A 25551-nucleotide genomic window follows, 5' to 3' on the forward strand; every position below is an offset into this window, starting at 1 on the left:
GGAAATATTAATCTAGGAAAGCAGGAAATGCTAATCTATGAAAGCAGGAAATACTAAGCTAGGAAAGCAAGGAATATTAATCTAGGAAAGCAGGAAATGCTAATATATGAAAGCAGGAAATACTAAGCTAGGAAAGCAAGAAATACTAAGCTACTTTTGCAGAATGGAAATGAAATAAACTACTGAGCAGAAGTAAGAGTACGAAAGTAGAAGAAGAGCAACAATTACTAATACTCTGACGCTTCCCCGGCAACGGCGCCAAAAAGATGGTGAGCTCCAGTATTGTAGCAATAATGCTACAACTCCTGGGGCTTCCTGTCTCTCATTTTATCAACCCGGTAGTTCGTACAAACTTGCAAGCGACGGTGCTATATGCACAAGTACTAGCTCTTGTCGCAGCTGTCACTTGGTCAGCTGGCACAAGTCCGCTAGGGCTCAAGCCAACTTCTATAGGTTCTCAGAAGAAGCTTGCTAATTGATGGACAAAAGCTATTCTCAAAGGAAAACTACTCTACTTGAAAAAATGGACTGAAAGCAAATCAAAGCATGTAAACCTAGGAAACCCTAATTTAACTAGTCTAACCTCTATAATGCAAAGAATGTGAATGAAACCTCTACCAATGCTGTTGTCACCTCTAATAAGTGGAAATGCATGGATCTAAGCTACTTGCATCATAAAAGACATGTTTTTGTATTTTTCCCTTAAGTGAATGGAATGATTGTGATTTTGTGCTAACTAGGGTTTGGTTGTGCAGATGGGATGGAGAAGGAAGGAAAGTGTGGGACAAGTTGGGGAGGCTAGGAGAGGTTCCTAGGGATCCTTAGCATCCATCCACAGAGGTTCCTCACATTCAGAATCTCGGCAACCGAGTGAGTGGCCTCCTACAGGAAGTCTGCAGGGGATCCTACAGGATACTCTGGTTTCTACAGGATGTCTACAAACGGCTACAGGATGACCTACCGTGAGTGTTTGGCGTGATGGAGGAGTGATGAAATGGTAGGGGGAGATGTGTAAGGTAGGAATGAGGCTGGTGATGGTTGTAGAAGTGGAAGAATGGGGATAGGGAGTGAACGTAGGTAGTAGGTTGGAAGATAGAGGGCTAGGTCAACGAAAGGGCTAGAGAATGGAAGTACGTGAGGAGTGAAAGACTTTGGGAGATAACAGAGCGGAGCAGGGGTCAAAGATGTGTTTGCATGCGTGATCAAGATGGAGGAGAAGGTAATGGAATGAGAGAGAGCAGTGTAAGTGAAACAAATGCTTATGATTGTCACCAAACCAAAAATGCATTAACCTAAACTACCTGTGCTTGTAAATTCAATGAACAGCAATCCAAAACGCGAAGGAGAATGTGCACGAAGCTGTGATGAAGGAGTGTGGTGCAGGTGTGAATCATGTGGAAGCATCTAACATAACATGACTGTGTTTGCAACAATCATGAAATAAAGAAATGCGTATTTTTGTGGCTGGTATAGGCTGCACTCCAATCTCCAAACGGAGATGGCAGTGGAGACTTCCTCAACCTTTTTTTTTTGCTGGAGCTCCAATGTATTATCAACCTGCTAATCTAACTAAACAACCGAAAGCAATTCAACCATAAACTAGTCCTATCTATGCTCATGAAAAAAAGACTAATTCAACAACCTGTAATTCAAATTGCATGTGAAAATGAAAACTCAGAGTGCTGAAACGAAATGCAAACAACACTACAGCAGAGGGGATCTATGGCTCTCAGGTTGGGCCCTAACCTGAGAGCTATAGTCTCCTTAAGAAAACTCAGAGCTAGATCAAAATATGCCTTCTTTATTCATAATCTGATGTTATGCCAAAACTGGCTTACAACAAGAACTAACACCGAGCTGTGCTCCAAAATTACAATAGTAATGCGAAAGTTTCAACAACCTATCAAAGGCTACGGCCTCTATACTTATGCAAACCAGTGATCCAACAAGTGTCCTTGATTTTAGGAGCTCGGCTGTCCAACTAGAGTTTAACTGCTGATCCTGTAGGACAGTCATAAGTGTTGTTCCTGTAGAACAGTTGTAACTGCTGTTCCTGTAGAACAGCTGGCTGCTTCTAAGCTCGGAGGGGAGATGGATTGGAGCTCGGAGTTCTTGGTGGGAATCACGAGGAATGTCCCCAAGACCGTGGACATCCACTCCTAAAAACCAGCAGTGCCACCTCGTTGTCTCCTTGTCTCCTTTTTCATTGTCCTTTGTTCCCTTTTAATGCCAAAACCTGGAATCATAATGCATTAGTCACGTAGATAGAGTGCCTACCCTTCTTCCTACAAACAACATGAACAAACTAAGAAATGCATGCATAAGCAATAAAAAATGAATGGTTTGAGCAAGTATAATAGGCCAAAATGAGCCCAAATTGTACCAAAATTGGGGCTCATCACCTTCTTCAATGATTTTTCCATCAGCGTAGTGATCTGGGCATAGCCTTTGATAAACTTTTTGTAATATCCCGTATGTCCCAGAGTGGTGCGCAACTATTTCACACTTTTTGGTGCTTCCAAGTTTAGAATCACCGCGACCTTTGCTGGGTCTACCATTAGCCCTTGTCTGCAAACCACATGCCCCAATAGGTTCCCAAAAGGAACGAGGAACAGACACTTCTTAAGGTTGTGCGCGATTTAGTATCTTTGACAGATATCCAACATCAAGTGCAAGATTGCTACATGGCACTTAACCAGCCCAAATATAGTCCAATCATCAAAATAGACCTCCAAGAACTGATGAATATACTCCTCGAATGCTGCAACAACCACACGCGAAAAGATGGTCAACGCATTCCTCAATCCAAACAGCATGACATTATATTGAAAGGAACCCCACTCAGTTGTGAAGGTTTTCTTGCTCCTATCCTTTGGCATGATTTTGATTTGGTGGTACCCCGAGAACACATAAATGAAAGAGTATGCTTCCTGACCACCTACATTGTCCAATAATTCATCCGTTAACGCAGTTGGGAATGGATCATGCACACAAGCGTCATTAAATTTTCTGAGATCCACTCATATCCTTATCTCATCCTTGTGCTTCTTCTCTTGTACCACCATTGGGCTTACCCAATCGGATTCTTCCATAGGTTCAATGAAGCCTGCTGTGAGCATTTTGTCTAGTTCTACATGGACCTTCTCCTTGCATTTTAGATTTAAGCGGTAAGGCCTCTACTTAACTGGATCCATGTCAAGCTTTAACATGATATTCATCACTCCTAGATCTCTGATTATTCATTTCAAATCTATTGAATCGGTCAGGAATAAGTCTTGATAATCGTCGAGTAATTCAGCAACCTTATCCACCGTCACATCGTCCCATTAGTCTTCGATCTTCATGAATTCGGGTTTTTCCTCCATATATATGTTTACCTACTTATTTTTCACCGATGTGGTTATATCAGGGTTCTCAATATGTCGTTCGTGAACCTTGGGGTGGCCTTTTGTTTCTAGAATGTTAATATTCTGTGGATCCTCATCCTCCTCTTCAGCAGTTACATTATAACATTCCAGCGCACAACACAGCTGAGTAGCCCATTTAGGCTGAATCAAGTCTACCCACTTCTGTGGTATCCTAAAGATGACTGCTTTTACCTCTTGTAGCACTTCATCAATATTGTCCCACCCATCCTCAAAACTGAAGGTCATCATGAAAATTTCGCGCAAGATATCCCATTCACCTGTCCCATGGTGAAGCTCTGTTTCTATATACCAGTTCATTGATATAACATCTAGGGTATGACAAAACAGGTGCACCGACTCAGGTTGTGGCTTTTCTCCATAGGCCTGCATCCACTTGGCCAAATACACGTGTGGACCATCTTCCCCATCATACTTGTCTATCAGTCACACCTTAGGCTTCCCAAATCATACTCGCATCTTTCTCCTACATTTGCACCAATCATCAAAGCTCCCTTTTTGTGTACCCCACCATCTCGCGGGTGTAGCGCGTAGTACCCAGTCCAAGGCCTGGAAGCATTGCTTTTCTGGAACCTCCCTTTCAAGTGCATCCAAGAAGGTGTCTACTTCATTTAGACCATCATAAGTAGGTAGATCTCTTACTTCTATTGACACATAGTGCAACGATCTTATCATCATATTGCAATTCAACTTAGTTACTTCGTGTAACAGATTCTGCCAGCGTTCTACTTCCTCATCAAAATATGAAGTGCAGGAGATCTCACGATCCCATGTAATCCATCCATCCGTGGTGGGATTTACCTAGTCTTGGTCTCGTGCTGTTATCTTATAGACACAGTCTAGATCATCATCACTATCATAGTCGCGGACCGGTTCCATATAGAGTGATCCTTCAGCAGGGTTTAGGGGTATAATTATGCATAGTGACTTCTTCTCAAAGATCATTTTGTGCTTCATCAGATTAATTACCCCACTCATATCAGTGGCCCAGTCAATTCCCAAGAGCACGGGGTAGGGATTGCTATCATGAACAATCGCTATTACTTCAAAATATGCTAGCGCGCTCGCTCCCTCAATATCTACATTTATTCATTGCAATTTCCCCATGGGTATTATTTTCTATTGATTTTCCATCCTTAGCTGAATTGGAGACCATTGCATCACGGGTCTCCCCATTCGTTCCCATGTCTGTTTAGGTAGAACATTTGCATTTGATCCAGAATACAAAATGACTTGATCCATCTCATATTCTCTGATCTACATAGTGAGTCTCATTTCATGACCTATCCTTGTCTTATGCTTTCCGATCTTCCAGACTACGGGTGGTTCTCTTGGCACAGTCCAAGCGCATCTATTAATGAGCTCCTATAACCCTTTCAAAACCTTACTCTCATGCAGTAACTTCACACAGGTTTCTAGGAAAGTTGTTAGCATGGATGGGTCCATTTGTAGCTCTGGTTTATCTTTGCTTCCTGAAGTGGAGGCATCAACGAATCTCTTCTTAACTTCCATGAAGGTTTCTCGAGTGCGTTCCAAATCAAAATTAGCCTCTTTCATTGGGGCTTTGTTAACCCAAGTACTGTCTTCTGGCTATTTTCCTTTGTCATCTCCCGTCGCAATTCCACTTTGGAGCATAATGTTTACATTTAGATATTCCTCACATGGCTTAGACCTCATCATCTATAGGTTCTAAGTTGGGGGAGGCAGTAGCGCTCCTTTGTCGCATATCCTAGCTATCAGTGTAGGACAATCTTCTGTCTCGTGATCAAACAATGTGAAATACTTGCACAACGGGCACATTGGATTCATGCAATCGCGAGCATAGTGTCTTGGCCCTCTGCAATTGTAGCAAATCAATTGTCCATGACCTCTACCAGGTCCTCCTCCACCTCAGCCTCATCCATGCCCCTGAAATCCTATCCCCACCATCCCTGCATTCTGGTCAAGGGGTCGTGTTTCAGCATAAACTCTGTAGGCGGGTGTTCTATCCATCATCGACCCATAGGTTCTGCAAGTACACTTGTCATGTCCCACTGACCTACAAAAGTTGGAGAACGTCTGTTGCGAATTTTGCGTATACGTCTGTAACAAGTGACAATTTTCTGTGGCAGGTTTTCTAGCTATTTGACAGATTGCACACCACAAAGTAGGCGTTACGCTAGGTCCTGCTTGAGATTCTGGCATTAAAGGCATCGATCCTTCTCCTGCGAGGTAGTTTGTAAAGACCGGGAAGTGGTCTTTGTCATGACCTTGACTCTTGCATTTTAAGCACCACAATTCTTCGCGCACTTCTCATCAAACCATCTTGTCTTGTTTCAAGTTCTACATCTCAAGGCACATATTCTTCAGCTACACGTGGATCTGCTAAACTCCTAGGTTAGGATCTTACATTGGGTCTCATGTAACCTCATAGCAATCTCTAAGACATCTTCCCGAGTCATTATTTTTTGCTGTGATAGCGCACTCCTTAAATGTGGTAGTAGTGAAGCAACAAACCACTCGTGATGTTGTCGATCTGTCAGATTCATATTGGCTTCACGAATCATACATTATAGCCTCTGATATAGTTGCCAAGGAGTCTCACCTGGTAGCATCGTCATCTCTTTAAATTCCACAATCGACTGCGCTTTGGATTTAGGCCAGCTAAATTCTCTATTTAGCATTGTTTGGATATCCACAACTCTCACATTCGGGTTATCGTCCAGTGTCGGTTTCTTTATATGGTCATATGTAAAACCTTGCGCTTCCCATACAACCCTTACAACAAACCAGAATTGGTCTGGATCTTTCCCAAACCTTTGAACACAGGCAACTTGACTGTGTTTTCCATAATGAATCGCGGTGGTGGTGGAGTTGGTACGGGCAAAGATGGAGGTGATGGTGGTGAAGGCAGTGGTGGTGTGGGTGGGGTTGGTATTCACGGAATACTTGTCTTATTAGATGAATAGCACTTCGCAGAGAGACCTTTGCAAGCTCTTCCTCGTCCCTTCGTCGAGGTGAAATCAAGGGGTTGTTTTCTGGACCCTTATTTCCTTCATTCCTATAAACCTTTCCACTTTGCATAGCCCCGAACATCAAGGTAACTTCATAACCCACTTTTCACACAACAACATTTTAATCCAAGTATTCAAAGACTTTATGTACTTACCTCATGGTCCTTTGAGGAAGTGTTGCTCTGCCTCACTATAGCTGACTGAGGTGTCGACCACGAACTTAGTAACAAATCCTCCTACAATACAATTCAGCCAATGATCGATGGCGTTCGTGATCTTATCCTCTGATGCTTCCAACCTTTGCACTAGCTCTGGGGTCCTCACAATAGGACCGTCAAGTTTTCAGCTTCCTTGGATATCTACTAGCTTCGTGATCCACTCGTATAGCTTAGTAGGGAAGCACGTGAAAAATATTTCATGGATCTTCGTATACGGGTAGCTGTCTAGCCACTCTTCTTTTGACAGTCCCAGGTTTCTGTTCTTCTATACCGCGATCTCGTGAATTATTTTGTCCAACAAGCCTTCAATTTCTTCCTTAGTTGGATTCCGGTGATACAACATCCCACATATCTTATGCAGATTCCGGTCGCAGCAATGGAACCATTTGTTGTCTTATGGGGGCCTGAGTGAGGTTCAGAGTTAGTTAGCCAAATAAATCCCTACACTATTGGCCCTTTCAGCATCAAACCGTGGAGGGTGAACTGAAGTCTCACCCTAAGCAGTATGGGGGGATGTTAGAACCAAGTTTCCACACCCTTGAGATGGATGTGATGTCGGTTTATTCCAACTAGACCTACCTTTGGACAGGTCACTTCACACCCTGTTCTAACCTTCAGCACCTTTGTGATCTGTTACAATTCGCTTCCTTAGATCCCTAACCAGGGGCTAAAGTCCTTTCATGCTACTAAGGCAATGAACTATGCTATTTCCAAAACTAAACTGAGTATCTTACTTATTTTATCGACAAATATTATTTATCTTCATGTAAACAGATATTCTAACTTGCGTTCACTTAACCAATACCATTATACACATTCGCGCATCATATAAGCATTAAAAGTGAAATTCATACCCAATATAACAGATGTACAAACAGGAAATAAATACACAGAAATGATAGAAACTTCTCTTTATTAATACTTCCAGAAGATTAAAAACTGCCCTCACCCTACGCACTCAGCTATAGGGGTCCACGCATTCAACTACAGACTACTAGGCCTCTGCGCACTCAACTGCAGAGCCTCTACCTACGCTATGACCCAAACATAGATTTTTTCTCTAGAGCTATCTCACATACATCCTTATTCCTTAGATATTCTTCTTCTTTTTATCTACTTAGAGCTTTGCTCTATTTATACAATTCCATGGTCCGCAAACCATTGGTAGATCTTCTACAGCCAACATTACATTATCAAAATAATGGCGGACAACCCTATGACTTTTTAATAACTACGCGCTCTGCGCCCACAAAATGAGGAGTATTTACATTGGAATTACAAAATCAGACCAAAATTTTGGCTCTAAGTCCCAAAAATACCCTTGGGGGATCCTACACCCAACAATTTAATGAGGAAGATGAAAATGGGGAACTATTTCAATCTATTACTATGGAAGAATTACTTGGAAATATTAAATCTTTTCAAATAGATAAGAGTTGATACGGATTTAAACATGAACACAAAAAATTACAGATATACCCATAAATACAGAGATGCAGCAGAAATAACACTTCATTTCATTAATATCAAATATTGAAATATGCTTACAAATAGAATGTAAATACGACTAGCTTGGGCGATGGTAACTTATCTCTCAAAAGAGATGTGGTGGCTACATGCGTTTGAATTGTGTTACAATGCTGCTCAAAGGCCTATTTATTATTGATAAATAATGGAAAACCATAAACATCAAAAAACATAACCCTACGAGATGAAGCACCAAACTATAGGCCCCGTTTGGGTAAGTTGGTACATCAACTTCCTAGGGTTGTAACTTTGGCATATGGTCTCTGTTTGACGTGAACAATACCTTGTTAGAATGATTTATCTGAGGAGTACAACTTTCGAATGGCCAACATTGGTCAATGACCTATGTTGGCCCCCGTGTTCCAAAAATACATCATTTAGGGCCTCAAAATGGCTCCAGAAGTTTAGGACCCGAAAAATGCCAAAAATGGTAAATTGTGCTACCAGTAAGGAAACTAAAAAATTGAAAGAAAAAATGGTGGGGGTCCAAGTGGAATAAGTGGATGGCCACTAATATCCACCTAGGTCATTTCTCCCTCCTTAGGAATAAATGGTCCCCATTCCATTGAGTGCCTCCATAAGATGGGGAAACTTCTGCTGAACTTGGTCCCTTGTGAGATGTTCTACAATCTTTGATGTGTCTAGTAATGGTGGGAAGCATGGTTGAGGGTGGTCCACATTGAACACTCGATGCAAGCCAATGAATGGGGGAATGTTGTGCTCCAAAGCTTTGTTTCCCAAAACTTTTGTAATGGTGTAAGAACCATATCGGAGTGGTCTGAGCTTTCAATGGGCTCCTGTAAGGTGTTCTTTCTATAGATGAAACCAGTCTTTGTCACCCACTTGAAACTTATGTGGAACCCGATGCTGATCATGTTGCTTCTTGTACTTGGAATTTTCGAGAATGGTGCATCGTCCTGTTGGGTAGAGGTGCTTTGAGAGTTAGATAAAAAAAATGCTTGACCCGACTGCAACGGTACCCATGTGGGTGAGGAGAAGATGTTCTTGTATTCTTTCATGACCGTATCCACCTGCTTCTACTGCGTGGAGGAACCCTTCCTAAGGGCCATGGATGTGGCTACGATCTTCCCCTTACTTTGAGAGTGAACTAGAATGAAAATGAATTTACTATTTTTGGAGATGATTTTAATGCATTTCTTACCATAGATCAAAGTGGTGGCGATAGATGGGGCTACCTCTAGTATCTTGTATAATGAATTACCCAAAGAAATAATAACAGTGCGAGGCTTTGACTCATACACCACATGTCGCTTCCACAAGTATGGTTGACCTAATAATACATCAAAAACATCAAGAGGTGCAACATAACACAATACCTCATCTGTCAAGGGCTTGATGCTGTAGGGAAGGTGATACTGCTAGAGGACTCGGAGATCTCGTCCTTGGTGAAGCCACCGAATATTGTATGGTTGCGGGTGTGGCATGGTGAGTAGGCCTGGCCACTTCACGACCTCTACTGAAACGAGGTTCTTTTGGCTGCTATTATCAATAATGAATTATAGCGGCAAACCCTTCACCCAAATTTGTGAGTGGAAAAGAAGCTCCCCCTCCTCTAGATCTTCGGGCTCATTCTTTTGGATCTTGGTGGTGGAAACAGTGGCACTGGGCTCTGCATCAACAATTTGCTTCCCTTTGTCATTCATCTTGTCGGGTTTTGACTCAAGGTCGAAACATGAATCAGATTCTGAAGCCTTAAACTCAGCCACCAGCGACTGCTTGGTCCAACACTCACTTGTGTTATGAGTGGGGCTCTTATGGAACTCACACCACTTTCCTGTGTCCTTCTTTGACTTCATGGTGTTGTTCTTTTCTTGTGGCTTCGATGGGTTATCTTGGGTCACACTGTCTTAGCTTTCTCCTTGGTTCTATGGCTTGGGGAAACCTTTGCCTTGCTTCAGATTCATGGATACAAAGTCTTGATTCTTATATTTAAACTTTTCCTTGAACTTGACAATGTATTGGTATGCCATGCCGAGCGAGGAGATGTCCAGGAAATCCATCACATCCTGAATATACCTTTGTAGGCAGCCGTGGTATTTGAGTACCATATACCGCTCCTAATCCTTGATACCCAACTTTGTGTGTAGGGTATGAAAAATATTGGTAAACTCCAACACGCCTTAGTCCCTTCCTTGTCGTAGTGTGGTCCACTTTATGTATTTATCCTCATAGCTTCCGACAGGGTAGCACTTCTCCTTGATGACATCCTGGAATGAATTCCAAGTGGGTGCGGCTAAAATTGGTGAGGCCATACTTTCATCCTTCTATTCACAGTAGGTTTTCCACGAGTCCTTGATGTGGGGGGCATCTTTGAGAAGAGTGAAAGTAATCTTTTCTGAGCTACAAAAATTGTGAACAAAAAAATACCCTTCTAGTAGATTTAACAATTTATCTATGGCATTTGCATCTATCTGACCCTCGAATATGGGGATTTCAAACTTAACTTGTACCTTAAATGATGTGGCTATTCCAGAGTAGCTGCTAGAAGTAGATGTGTCGCCCCTGGGTAGCCGCTAAATTATTTGGGCAAAGTTGTCCATCATCACATTCCTTTATCACTCGAGGGCTTCTTTGAGTAAGATTTTGATAGGATCTCCTGCCTTGTCGTCTTTCTTTTCTTCCAACATGGGAGATCGTCGGGATTTGCGAGGCTGGTCTTGCAAAGATATGATCAGTTCAAGCCCTAACTCCTTATATCCCAACCTCGTTTGGGACATGCAAAGAAAAACAAGGAAAGAGTAGACCGCTCTGATACCACTGATCCAGATTTAAAAAAGAATGCAACAAATTATAGATATACCCATAAATGCAAAGATGCAGCTGAAATAACACTTCATTTCATTAATATCAAATATTGAAATATGCTTACAAACAAAATGTAAATAATACTAGCTCGGGCGATGGTAGCTTATCTTGAGAAGAAATGTGGTGGATATATGCCTTTGAAATGTGTTACAATGTGGCTCAAAGGCCTATTTATTATTGAGAAATATTATAAAACCCTAAACATCCAAAAACCTAACCCTAGAAGATGAAGCGACAAACTATGGGCCCCGTTTGGGTAAGTTGGTACATCAGCTTCCTGGAGTCATAACCATGGAAAATTTTAGGGGCTAATATTCACAAGTGGGCTAATTTTCCATGCCTTTTCCAAAGAAATATTTAGTATTTCCATTTCATCTAAAAATGATTCACCCCAATTTTATAGTATAATTGTTTTTTACTTTAAAAGTCATGAGAATTTTATATAGAGACTATATAAAATTATTAGAAATTTGAATATTTTTACAAAGTATCATCAAGAATTAAATAGATTTCATATTATGAACTAGTGAGATTCACCAAGTTCTCTAAAATTTAAGATAAATTTCCATCCTCAAAATTTTCCCTCATCGTAACTTTGGCATACAATCTCTGTTTGATGCGCACAATACCTTGTTAGAGAGATATATAAGAGGAATATGACTTTCGAATGACCAACATCAGTCGATGACCCATGTTGGCCCCCGTTTTCTCAAAAGGTTTCTTTAGGGCTTCAAAACGGCTTTGGGAGTTCAAGACCCGAAAAACGACCAAAAATAGTAAATTGTGCTAGAAATAAGGAAACTGAAAAAATGAAAGAAACATTGGTGGGGGTCCAAGTGGAATAGGTGGGTGGCCACCGATATCCACCTAGATCAAGAGTTGGGGGACGAAAAGGTGGAGGTCAAAAATTTATCTAGTTTGTTTGATATTGTTGGGAAGGACATCATCATTATGGAAAAAATTTGGCTCAAAGAGAGAATTCCCAAGAATGTCAATTCTACCTTTTTTCCCTTCAACCTAAAATTTATTATCCTACGAATTTAAATGAATTTAATTCAATCTCATTATGCAGTTTTATTTATAATATCTTGGCTAAACTTATTATAGTTAGACATAAGAAATTGATGTTAAGAGTAATATTGGATGAACAATTTAGTCTTGTTAGAGGAAAACTTATCCATGAGGTAATTTGATCATCTCAATAAGGTCTTCACTCCATTAAAACTATTTGTATATCCATCATTTTTCTACAATTGGATCTCACTACAACATATGATTAGGTATTCTAGACCTTTTTAATTTATTCCTTATCCTTGTCTATTTTGATCTTTGTGTTATAAATTCGATGATGGTTTTATTATATGTTCTTCACTTTTTTTTCTAATCAATGAAGTTAGGCCACATTTCCTCAAATGATCTCATGGAATCCATCAAGGATGATATCCACTCTCACCATACTTATTTATTCTTATTGTTGATGGTCTAAGTAAACCGATCATTAAGGCTAGACAATCTCACCAAATTTACGTCATTTCTTTAGGCTTTAATATTAATCTCACACATATTTATTTTTTGCTTAAGCAAGAGTCTTACCTTCTAATTCATTAAAGTGAAAAATGTATCACATAATGTACACCAGTTCACAAGGAACTGTGATTTTTAGTGAAAAAACCCAAAACTACAATTTACTCACCCCGACGCCTAAGTTCTGCCCCCTGCACAACACACTACTAACCCTTAATCGGAATACCAAGCCTCCAAACTATAAAACCACTAACAGCCAACTCCCTGGGCTGAAAAGGCACCTCCATACCTAAGAGTGTGGGTCGGAAAGACTCCCAAACCCGAAAAGCCATCAAGACCCTATTGTCTTGCATCGCCTGACTAGCATTTTTAATCTCAGCCATTTGTTCCTCCTGGACATACCAACAGTTGTGGATGATATCGCAATGCGAAGAGGCCTGAATTTTACCCTGATGGTCCCATTGACTTTCTTGATTCATCCTATCCGTTGCATCCTCATCCCAGATCTGATGGTTGAGGATTATAACACACTGGGCAACCCTACCGAACTTTACTACGCGATGAGGGTGGTATTGCAACAAACCCCTCTGCCACGTGTTGACCAATGAATGGGTTCGCTTCCAAAAATCCAAAACCACTTCTTGCTTGCGCAGCATGCGATCACCGGAGAACCGCTCCCAAAGTAGTAAGACAATCGCTGACGAAAGACTGATGGTATTGTGACAATCAAACGATCCTGGCAACAGATAAAACTTCTAATTCCCACCTCGTGTGTGCTTGGACCAATGAATAGAACTACGTCCACCCTTCAACCATTCTGTTGGTCGATTGACACTCCCCCTTTGTTTCACCACAGGCTCTCTGGGCAAACTCTCAACTTGGCTTTGGGGTATGAAAAAAGTGTGCCCCCCATACCCGATCGGACCCTGTAGAGAAACGCTACCCATGAAAAAGCTCAGTCAATAGGACCTAGACTCAAAGATCCTGTCCTCTTCCGCTTTCTCATGACACAAAATTTTCACTCTGAACTGAGGCCATTCTTGCCACTTCATTGCTACCATGATATCAGAATAGTTTACCCCTTGGTTGACCATTATATCCACCAGCTTATTGGCTTTTCTTTGAACATTATTAAAAATAACTATGCGTAGTCCTTGGAGGTGACCCTAAATTCTTTGGAAAACCTGGATAAGCCTCTAATGTTTTGAAACTTTCTCTGGCTCTATTCCACAACTGATTCTTTTCACTAAGTTAATGATTAACTCAGAGTCCGCCTACATAATGACATTCGATCGATTGTCCTGCTTCAGAAACTCTAAGCATTGCTCCATAGCCATTAGTTCTACCATGTCATTGGTGGATTTTCCTAAATGGCCATAGAATATGGAGATACTACCTCCTCTTTCATCCCTTAAAACCCCACCATAACCAGCTATTTCTGGGTTGCCTTTAGAGGCTCCATCAATATTATATTTCAAATATCCTTTTGGGGGAGGGATACCAGACATCTTTGTTTGTATTTATTGAGATTACCTGCCTATCCAGGCTTTGCGGAATGAGCCCCTAGATACCCAACTGCTTGAGAATTTTCAAATCTGCCTCTAAAGAAGGATTTTTAGGACACTTCTGCACTGTGGTTCCTATTGTCTCCTTTAGTTATTTTAAGATCAACTCGAAAAGGAAATGAGGGGGTTTCTTTTCTTCTTTAAATATTCTTTTATTCCTTTCTTTCCAAACATTCCATATAATGAAACTCGGTGTAAGGGCCTAGGCCGAGTTAAGCCATTCACAATCTGAAAAGTTTCTTCTCCAATTGTTAAGTGTGTTAATAATACTCCCTTTGTCTCTGTCAGATTGACGAAAATGATAGCAAAAGTATCCCATAGCCAGAAGGTGAAGATGCAGCCATTGAGTAAATGTTCCATTGTCTCCTCTTGAGCTTCATAGAGTTGGCATCTAGAAGGCCCCAGAACCCCCCTCCTCCTAATATTATCCAACATCAAGATTTTTTTATGATGAACTAACCACATAAATAGTTTGATCTTCATCCACCCTTGTTGCCTCCATAGGTTTGGCCAGTCTTTTCCAGAATAAGGGAATTCAACCTAAGTAGAATTCCTTTTTCCTCCTTAAGATTGAAGGTGCCCTCATTATTATTGCCCCATATTAGCTGGTCTTGCCCCCCTATAACTAAGATCTTCCTTTGGTCCAACATTCTCCTTAGTATCTCTGCTTTTCCTTTCAAGAGGCTCTCCTCACTGCAAATGATGCTTTTCCAGATTCTCCACTTTTCTGTATGTTGAGTGAGCTCCCAGAAGTCCTTTACCTTACTTAATCCTTGTTTATATGTTTCATGCTTAAGGTCTAAAAATTCCTCTTTCAACGATATTAGTTCTTGTTGCCACTTATCCTCCCAGAATAGAGCTAGGTTTCCCTCTCTTATTTCCCAGAAACTATTTTCTTGAACTAGGCTTCTATTCTCCTAGGCTTTGTTCCAGATGTGTGAGCCTTTTATATTTCCAGACATTCTTATGAGATCAGTAGTTTGCCAGGAGCTAGCATATTTTTCCTTCCAGATATTTGCCCATTGGGGTTTTGGATTTTGAACCCAGTGCCACCAAAGTTTGGCTCCTAAAACATTGCTAAGAATTTCTTGATCATCCAATCCTAGGCCTCCATGGTTCTTGGGCCTACAGATTTTTTCCTTGTTTCCTCCTTACCCCACATAAAATCTCTCTGTATGTTTCTGAACTGCTGTAAGACCCCTTTAGGAGTTGGGATGGCTGATAGCGTGAAAATCGGGATAGCTTGCAGAACTTCCTTTGTGAGAACTAGCCTACCAGCTAAGTTTAGAGATCTGATGGTCCATTTTTTAACTTTGTCCTGCAACTTATTGATCAAAGGCTCCTAGATGCTTTTATGCATTGCTTTAGCTGTAAGAGGGATTCCCAAATATTTTGAGGGGAGGGAATCCCTTTGAAAGCCTAGAATTCTGGAAATATTTCTTTGAATCGCTATATTGGTGTTAAAGAAAAAGATTTTTGATTTTGAGAGATTGAGTTCCATACCTGTGGCCATGGAAAAGACATTTAGGATTTGTTTATATGTTGCGGCTTCTTTGATTGTGGGGATTCCCTGTAGCATTGTGTCATATACAAATTGTTGATGAGTTAGTGCCAAACCATTCTCAGATAGATGAAGGCCATTAATCTTACCTGTTACTTTAGCATGCTTGATGGACATGCCAAGACCTTCCATCATGAGAATGAAAATAAATGGAGAGAGTGGGTCTCCCTGTTTGAGGCCTCTGGAAGGAATGAAAATCTCAGAGGGAGGGCCATTCACCAAAATTGAGAAGTTGGAGGATGTTACTAAGGCCATAACCCACCTGATCCAATCATGATCAAAACCAAAAGCAAGAAGTACTATCTTCATATAGTTCCAGTTTACCTTATCATAAGCTTTGGCTATATCTAATTGCATGATCATTCCTACCTGCCTTTTGCTACTTAACATATGAACCACCTCTTGGGCTTGAATGATGCTATCTAAAATTTGTCTACCTTCCACATAACCAGATTATTCCCCTGAAACTAAGGTGGGAAGCAGTGGTTTAAGTCTATTAGCCACTACTTTGGATATTATCTTGTAAACCACATTGCATAGAGCTATGGGTCTAAAATTATTCGTTGTTTGAGCAATATCCTGCTTAGGGATAAGAGAGATGAAGGAGCTATTGAGCACTTTCAGAATAGTTTTGTTCAACCTGGAATCCTCCACTACATACAAAATATCATGTTTAACAATATTCCAGCATGCTTTAAAAAAATCCACATTAAAACCATCCGGGCCTAGTGCTTTTCCATTCTGCATTTCTTTGAGGACATCAGCTACCTCTTCTTCAGAAACTGGCCTATTTAGATTGAAATTGTCTTCTCTCGATACCAACTTTGGTATGTTTCTAGTTACTTCATTGATGGATTGTTCTCTGTCTGAATTATTTTCCTATGTAATTCTTCTGAAGTGTTGAACTAACACCGCTTCTATATTCTCATGGGAGGTGAGAAGATTCCCTTCTTCATTATTAATAGAAGATATACTATTGTGCACTCTGTTCGCCATAGTAGATCTATAAAAAATTTCGTGTTATGTTCCCCTTCTTTTAGCCATTGGACCCGAGACTTTAGTCTCCAAAAAATTTCCTCTTGTTTACACAAATTATCCCATTCTTGCTGATATTTGTTCACTTGGTTTCTTTTAACTCTATCAAATCCATCCTTGATTAGAGCTTGGTTGAGAACCTTTAGTTTGTTTTCAACAGATTTTTTTTTCCACAAAAATATTGCCAAAATCATTTTTGTTCCAATCCTTTAGTCTGAGTTTGATATGCTTTAATCTTTTATGAAGAAGAAACATTCTTGTTCTCCGAATCTGTAAATCTTTAGACCACCAATTTTTAATATTATTGATGAAATCTGGGTGGGAGAGCCATATATTTTCAAATCTGGAAGGCCTATTTCTAAGAGTACCTATACCTTTGATCTTTAGTTGGACCGACCAGTGATCTGAGCCTCCAAAGGGGAAGACTTTTGCTATTACTTACTTATTTGTTAGCATTAGGTTCTTTGAGATGATGAATCTATCTAACTTTATGGCTACTTGAGACTCTCCTCCTCTTTTATTATTCCAACTAAAGAGGCCAGTATTCGTTTTAGTATCAGCAAGGTTCATATTATCTATAAAGGTTTGAAACTTTAGAGAGTCTCTGCTTAGAGTCCTGATTCCTCCTTTTTTCTCCGAAAGAGATTTGATCATGTTGAAGTCTCCTCCTATGATCCAAGGTATTCCTGCCTGTCTGTCTCTGAGATCCACTAGGGAATCTAGAAACCTAAGTTTGTCGTCTATTCTTTGAGGTCCATATACATTTGTGACCAGATAGGTGTACCTGTCTCCTACAGGTTGAATAACTACTGATAAATAGTTCTTGGTTGCCTCAACATCTATTATGCTAATTTTTTTAGGGTTCCAAAGAGTGAGAATTCCCCCAGCTGTATTCTCTGCTTTGACTTCTAGAAACTCAAATCTACTGAGCCATTTGCTATGGATTTGTCTTAATTTTTGAATGGAACATTTCGTTTCTTGGATAAATATTATATCCGACATTTCTTGTTTCATTCTATTACTAAGCATTCTCTGCTTTCTCTTACTCCCTAGACCTCTGATATTCCAAGATGTAAACTTCATGATTAAAGATTTGTGAAGGAATAGCTGGCTAGATCTTTCATCTTACCTGAATCTATCATTAGCTTGCCACACTCCATCAAGAATTCATTCTGCTTTTTATTGTCTCTTTTCTTACCTGGGTTTCTTGTTTCTAGTCCCGGAGTTTTTTTCATCATCTTCACCCCTTCGTTATCCTTCTTGTCTATATTTTTTCCTTTTTGCAACGCATTAGCCTACGTTTTCCATAAAAAAAGCTGTTGTATTCTATTGAGCTCTTCTTGAGGTACCGAGTCTACTCCTCCTGTAGTTCCCTGAATCAAAAACCCTTCCAGATCTAGGTTTTCTTTATCAAGAATCTCTTGTAGCTCATGATCCTCCATGTCCATTTCACTTTGATTCATTTCCTGATCCATCTCAAGTTCCATTTCACTCATCATGGTTTCTTTCTGATAATCAATTTCCTATGTTTGTTCATGTTTTTCTTCATTTTTCTTTTCCCCTAGATTTCCTTCCATTGTTTGATCTTCTTTTGTAATCTCTTCTTCTTCCTCAAGAACTTCAAACTTATTTTGACTGACCTTTAGCCCTTCATCTTGATATAGCTGTGGACCTCTTTTGTCGCCTTTTCCTTGATTTACCACTTTCTGGAAGCTATCAGTTTCCTTCGGTGTGTTAGTCTTATTGTTATTTACCACTCTACCGAGTGGATAGTCTCTGAATAGGTGCCCATGTTCATGACATGTATGACATCTGAATGGAATATGTTCATAGTCTACTGTTTGCACCCATTCTTCATCAAAAACTTCCAAGATCACTTCCTCTGGTAGAGCTCCTGATAGATCCATTTCCACACATATTCTAGCAAAGGAATTATATTTCCCTCTTCTTGTGGCTTTAGAAACTTTGACAAAACGACCTAATTTATTGCCTATGGCTATTAACGATTTGTTTTTCTAGTAATCAAGAGGTAAAGAATAGAGTCTTACCCAGACCAGTACCGAAGTAAAAGTCTCTCGTTCCGGGACAAAACTCATCATCCATGGCCTCATGTAAAGTCCAGCTGCTGCATAGAAATATGGTCCTCCTTCAAATACTTTGTCCTTGTCTTCAATGTTCGTGAATACCACAGTGAATAATCCCTTGACCCAAGATGAAGGTTTATGTTGCCTTTAGGTTTCCAGTGGTATTTAATCCAAGTCTGTAATTCTTTTTCAATGGGCCATAGTCCCATGAACTTACATATTATAGCATATGTCCGCATGTGATCCCTGTGTTCTTGTAGAGCAGGGTCATTTAAAATAACTCTGGGTGTAATCTCAGCTTTAGGTTTGCAGGGTCCCTTTTGTTTTTTGTCTTTAGTTCCCTGTTTTTTGTCTTCTACCTCATTGTCCTTTCTGCCATTGTTCTCCTTAGTTTTGGCTCCTTTTGCCTCCTATTCCATTTTTATTTTCCCTTCCTTCGAAGTGCCTCTAGCATTTTCTAGAGGTTTCTTAACTCTACTGGAAACAGCCTCCTTGTAGGAGGGAGTGGCACTCCCTCCTCTGCGACCCTCCATGAAAAACCCTGTTTGCAGCTCACTCAAACCCTTGAAGTTCACCTTCGCTCCATCTATCCTCCTGTAAATTCCTCTTTGTCCTAATCTCACACATATTTCATTATTCATGATGTTTTTCTATTTTGTTGCTATAATGTGGTAAGAAGGTGTTTGTCTCATGAGAATTATTGAACTTTTTTACACTACTACCTAGATGTTGGTCAATCTAAAAAATATGATATACAGACATAAATGCATACATACATATATTCTTTGATGGCATGGATGGCACTAGGTAGAAGATCATGGAAGTCCTTGGGTTCTAGGGACATTCTTTAAGTGATGGTTTCAAGTACTTTGGTTTCATCCTCAAATCAAATAACTATGGTATTGTTCATTGGAAGTGGCTTCTATCTAAGGTGGAGGGCATGATTCATTCTGGATGCATCCATTAAACTTCTCATTGGGGTCATCTAGCTCTCATAAAATTAGTGTTGGAAGCCATTCCTATTTAGTAGAACTTATTGCCACTCATTCCAAAGCATATTGTAAACCTTATTCAAACAATTTCCTATAAGGACTTGTGGAAAGGATTTACATAATATTTTGGTTCTCATCTTGTTATGTAGATGTGTATTTCCCTACCCAAGGTCCTTTAGGATTGTGGGCTTAAAAGGATAGTAGATTTTGTTGAAGCATTGTTTTGAAAATCACTATGGTTTTTCCTATATCAAGAATGTGTATGAAGATCAATTCTCATTGACACATATATAACAACTTTTATTGTATGGATTGGATGTGAAATTGACATCAAATAACAAATAGATTTTCAAATCAATGAATGGAAGTTTTTTCATTCCTTGTGGGTTGTGGATAACCATTTTGCATGGTGTGTGAGATCCAACTCATTGGTTTGTATTTGAAAGGATGCAATTTTTGGTTGTAAATGGGCCATTGTTCTACATGATGAACTTGTTGGAGATATTCAAGGAAAAATAAAATTATCAAGGGGACAACATAACCATTTGAAAACAAAGGACTAGATAGGTGGCCCAATTAGAGCTTGAAATTGCATGGAACAATATTTGGAATTGCTTTTCTGAGAGAACTCGAAACTACTAACATCAAGATCTGGGCTGGAACAAATGGATTCAAATATGTATACAATGTAGATGATGGGCAATACACAACTCATGGGTTATCTCCCATTACTTAAGGTAGATTCACATAACACTACATGATGGTATAAAAATATCTTGGAAGGTACAAGTCCCACTCATAAGTTCACTTTTATTTGGGCTAATATTAAAAATAAATTGTTAATGTTGAATAGGCTACAAAGAAGAGGATTCTTTGGACCTAGTATTTGTGTCATGTGTGAGAAAGAGGTTGAAGATTATTGTCATTTATTTGTTAAGTGCCATGTGAGTAGAAAATTCTGGGAATAAGGGTGAGTTCATATCAACTAGTATGGTATATGGGAAAAATCAACTATTGAAGAAAGGTTTCTTCCATTTTTTGAGAGGCCTTCCTTTAAAAATTACAAAATGATTCCACTATTAGTGGCTTAGGGAATCTATATATTGCAAAAAAAAAAAAGGATTTTTGAAGACAAGGTCATCCCTTTTTCCTTAGTGGGTAGCTTAGGCTATCTTTATTGGAAATCCCAAACATTGTACTACCTGAGCTCAATGGGGACTTTTTGATGACTTTTTGATGATGCCAACTAGGATGTGGGTCATGTTTGTGGAATTTGTTTTTATTATATTTATTTGGCCAAAGAAGATATTGGACTAAGCACTAGTAATATTGGTAAGCTCATACCACTATGCTCTTTTACACTAGTAGTTAGTTTCAATAAATATTAACAAATTCCCACTTTTTGGTGATTCAAAACTAGTCATACTATGGATGCAATGTAAGGGTCAAATCAAAAGTTTGGGGTTAACACACAGTGCTCATTTGTAAAGGAAAAATTCTATTCTTTTTTGTGATATTTCATTTACTCATACTTAGTGTGAACATGACAAGTTGACACGCATTGTTAAGGGATGGACTCCTCTTTTAACTAGGTAATTCTATATTCTCACATGAGAACATAATCCTTAGATTGTTTGGACTAAGCATCCTATATATTGTGTATACCCTTGAGATTTCTTATACTTTGAAGCTGGTTTTTGAAATATTTTAAACAAATAAACTTAACTCCATTAAATGAACCTCTTGAGCCACTTATAAATTTCAAAATTGTAAATATATCTTTAAAATATATTTTCCCCTACCTTTTTTATTTAAATAAAAAATATATTTTTCCTTATATTTTAATATATATAATTTATTAAAAAATATTTTTATTAAAATATTTTTCATTTTCAATCATTGAATATACACTTCAAACACATTATTTTAAATCAAACAAAAATAATTTAATTTGTAAAAATATACCAAACAACACATGCTAAGTCCTTCGGAGCTCCGTATATATAATATTTACAGCTGTGTTAACATATACCTCAAACTTACAGCTACGTCCTAATATATACCTCAAACAATTTAGTTTAAAGGAAAAAAAAAAGGAATTATAAAATAATGCCAAACAACACATACTTTACTTCAAAGCTCATTCACGGTGTTAATCGTGTCAATGACATAAATGTTAATATATTACAAATCATATGAGTAATTCAATATGATATCAATTAAATACTGCATTAAATACTGCTATCCATTAAATTTTAGAATATATGAACCACCAGCATTGCAATCCATATTGGAACATTATCGATAACTAAACTGGTTTGTAATCACACTTTATTAAAATAAAACTAAACTTTAACAACAACATTGCTTGTTAAAATAGTAGCTAGGCTTAGAATCTCACAAATACCTCGTCAACTAATAAAACAGAACTTTAACAACAACAACACTGCTAAAATAGTAGGTAGCTATAAGGCTCACAATCTGGCAAATACTATGCCATCAAGTTTAACACGATGAAAAGGCTGACTATAATCGATGGTACGAAACTGATAGCTCCTCCAACAGCCTGAGAAGGGACCGAATGATTTGCAGACGCGTGAATATCCGGTGGTGAAAGTCCGCGAATATTTTGGTGGTTCGTAGGGCCTTCCTCTGCAAACAAATGTAATGAGAATGCAATCAATAATAATAGTATTACGTAGTGATAATGTATTGAAAAAGCCATAAAATTTACTCTTTAAAAAATAAAACAGATACAAATCTCATACGAATGTTATCAATAATAATACTAATACCTGTATTGTAAAATAAAATAAATTAAAATTCATTCCCTCTATAGCAAAAAAATATAGAAAACTTACCAGAACCAGAACCATTAATTCGTGCATTAGGAACATTTCCCATATCTGTAATAATGAGCAATTGGAAAATATTGAGTCTCATACGGATTCTAATTTCGATAAAATAACAACTATAGCTTTGTTTTAAGCTGTTAATATGCAGATGAAGGGGGTTGGAACTTACTCTGACTCTGGCATCTGCTAACAGGCGGCACAACAATTTTACAGAGAGCAGGAAGCAAGAGAGCTTTTGTTTGATTAATTGAAACTCCAAGCGTGTCACTGTTATTGGTAAAGAGCAAGCACAGACACATCACGTTTGCATTGACTATTGTATTAAGCCCAGAACAACACTGTGGAGTAACACTCTCGATATTTACATTAGTAACGAAATCAAGGCAAGGATATAATCCTGTTAATTCTTTCACACAATCGTTTCCCAGACTAGACGAAGTACTCTCCTGCACAGAAACAGAATATGAATGGGAATTCGTTGCCCCAGACAGAAACAGAATAAAAATGGCCATTATGGCAGCAATAGTTTGTGTTGCCATTGCAATGCTCACAAACCCACACGCCCTAATTGCAAATATCAGAAACTTAGCAAGTTCAAGAAATACAATTATCAAAGCTAAACTTTAACGATTATAAATAAAGAAGAAATGCAATGTCAATTTCTATGTTAACATCTTGATAAATCTTCCGGTAACAAGTACTTGCATTATGCATGCATGGCTTTAAAATATTATTAAATGGAGTATCTTTATTTAAATCGTATATTTTGGAATATTATAAAGAAAAATAATGTATAAGTGAAGTCAAAAAGTTAGTTCAATAAGAAACAGTGATTGTTCTGATCAGTGCATGCAATCGAACAATACGGTAACTGCCTGCATATTTTGGTGTTCTAGGTTTTGCTTATGCTCCAGTTCTCCTGAGTTTCCTACACGTATTGTTGTTCACCTATAAAATTTTTAGTAGTTTTTGTTTATGTTCCAGTTCTCGGGAGTGTACTACAAGTATTTTTGTTTACATATAAAATTCCTTAAAATTCGGATCGATTTATGCAATCAAATAAGAGTATAACTGTCTGCATATTTTGTTGGTGTTAGTTTTTTTAATTATGCTCTAGTTTTGTATTTTTTTTTTTAAATATAAAATTCTTTAAAGCTTTGTTATTTTTTTTTTATAATTTTCCTCTAATATTTTTCTAGTAATTTGTTTTTAAGTATCATGCTGCTCTCTAATACTTCATATATAAGTGAAAATGAAAAAATAAATTAAAAATATATTTTGAAATTTAATATGGAGTAATACTTAAAAAATATGTTTAAAAAAATAAATAGTATTTGCCTTAACTTGTTAAGGCAATTGCATTTTTATAAAGTTTAAGTTCATTATAAGTTTGCTAAAGTTTTCTTTCTTTTTATTATTGAAGAGACAGTTCACCCACTGCCTTACCTCAACTTGATATTTTATAGATTTTCATTTTTATTATATTTTTAAAAACTCTAGATTTTAAATTAAATAAACTTATACATATTTACATTATGTTTTAAAAAATTGTAGTTTTCAAATTTTGAGTATTTATTTAAAAAAAAAATTATATATGAAAATAAAATAAATAAATAAAATTTAAATAATGTGTTTTATTTTAATTATATATTATAAATTTGTAATTTTCAGTTTATATGTGTATAAGCAAAATTAAAATGGTGATTATGACATCAATGTTTCAATTGCAATATTAACATACCTTAATGGCAAACATTATAAATTTAGTCTCATAGATTATAAATAAAGAGCTAGTTCAAGAAATACAATTATCAAAATTTAACCTTAAAGATTATAAATAAAAAGTAAGGCTCAGAAATACAATATTAATTTCTGTTTTAAGTTCTTGATAAATCTTATAGTAATTATAATAACTAGTACATGCATTCTACATGGATTTAAAAGCTAACAATAAAATATCTAAATGAAAATCTTATAAAGAGAAGTGATGTATAAGTGATGTCAAAAACATTAGTAAGATACAATAATTGTTTGCATGAGTGCATGCAATCAAACAATAATATAATTGCATGAGTATTTTGGTGTTCTTAATTTTTGCTTATCCTACATGTACTACAAGCATTTTTGTTTAAATATTAAATTATTTAAAATTTAAAAAAAATCTTTTTGCAATTTTCTTGTAATATTTTTTTGTAATTTTCCTCTAATCATCATTCCATATATTTTGTTCTCATGGATTCATACACAAGTGAAGATGGAAAATTTAATTTAAAATATGCTTTACAACTTGATGTGGAGTAATACTCCAAGTAACTATATTTGAAAATATAAATAGTATTTGAGTTAAGGCTATTGCACCTATGTAGAGCTTAAGTCCATTGTAAAGTTGCTAAAGTTTTCTTTCTCTTTATTGTTGCAGGGACAATTCACATACCTTCCCTCATGTTGCATGTGATATTTTAAATACTTTCATTTTAATTATACTATTAAAAATTCTTCATTCAATTCTACTTAATTTGATATTAACAAAAATACAATCTTAAGTTAAATGAACTTATACATAATTACACTACACTTCTAAGAATTTTAGTTTGAAATTTCTAAATAAAGTGTTAAGGTAGGGTTTGAGTATTTATTTTTAAAAAATTCCTCATATATAAAAATAAAATAAATCAATAATATTTAAATGATGTGATTTTTTTAAATTATATATTAGAAATTTGTAATTTTCTATTTATATGTGTATATTTTTTAAATAATAGATTTGTATAATTTAATTCAAAATAACTTGTAAAATAAAAGTAATAAGTTGTATTTAGAAAAAAAAAAAAAAAAAAAAAAAAAGATAAAAAAAAATTGTTCTTTTACTTTTAATTATTGAATTTATTATGTTAAACTTAAATCTATGAAAAGTAAACCAATAGATATATACCATTATAAGGAAAA

This window comes from Pinus tabuliformis, chromosome Q (assembly GCF_031772625.1).
Source record: "Pinus tabuliformis cultivar Carrire ecotype Pingquan chromosome Q, CPIR1, whole genome shotgun sequence".
Lineage (NCBI taxonomy): Eukaryota > Viridiplantae > Streptophyta > Pinopsida > Pinales > Pinaceae > Pinus > Pinus tabuliformis.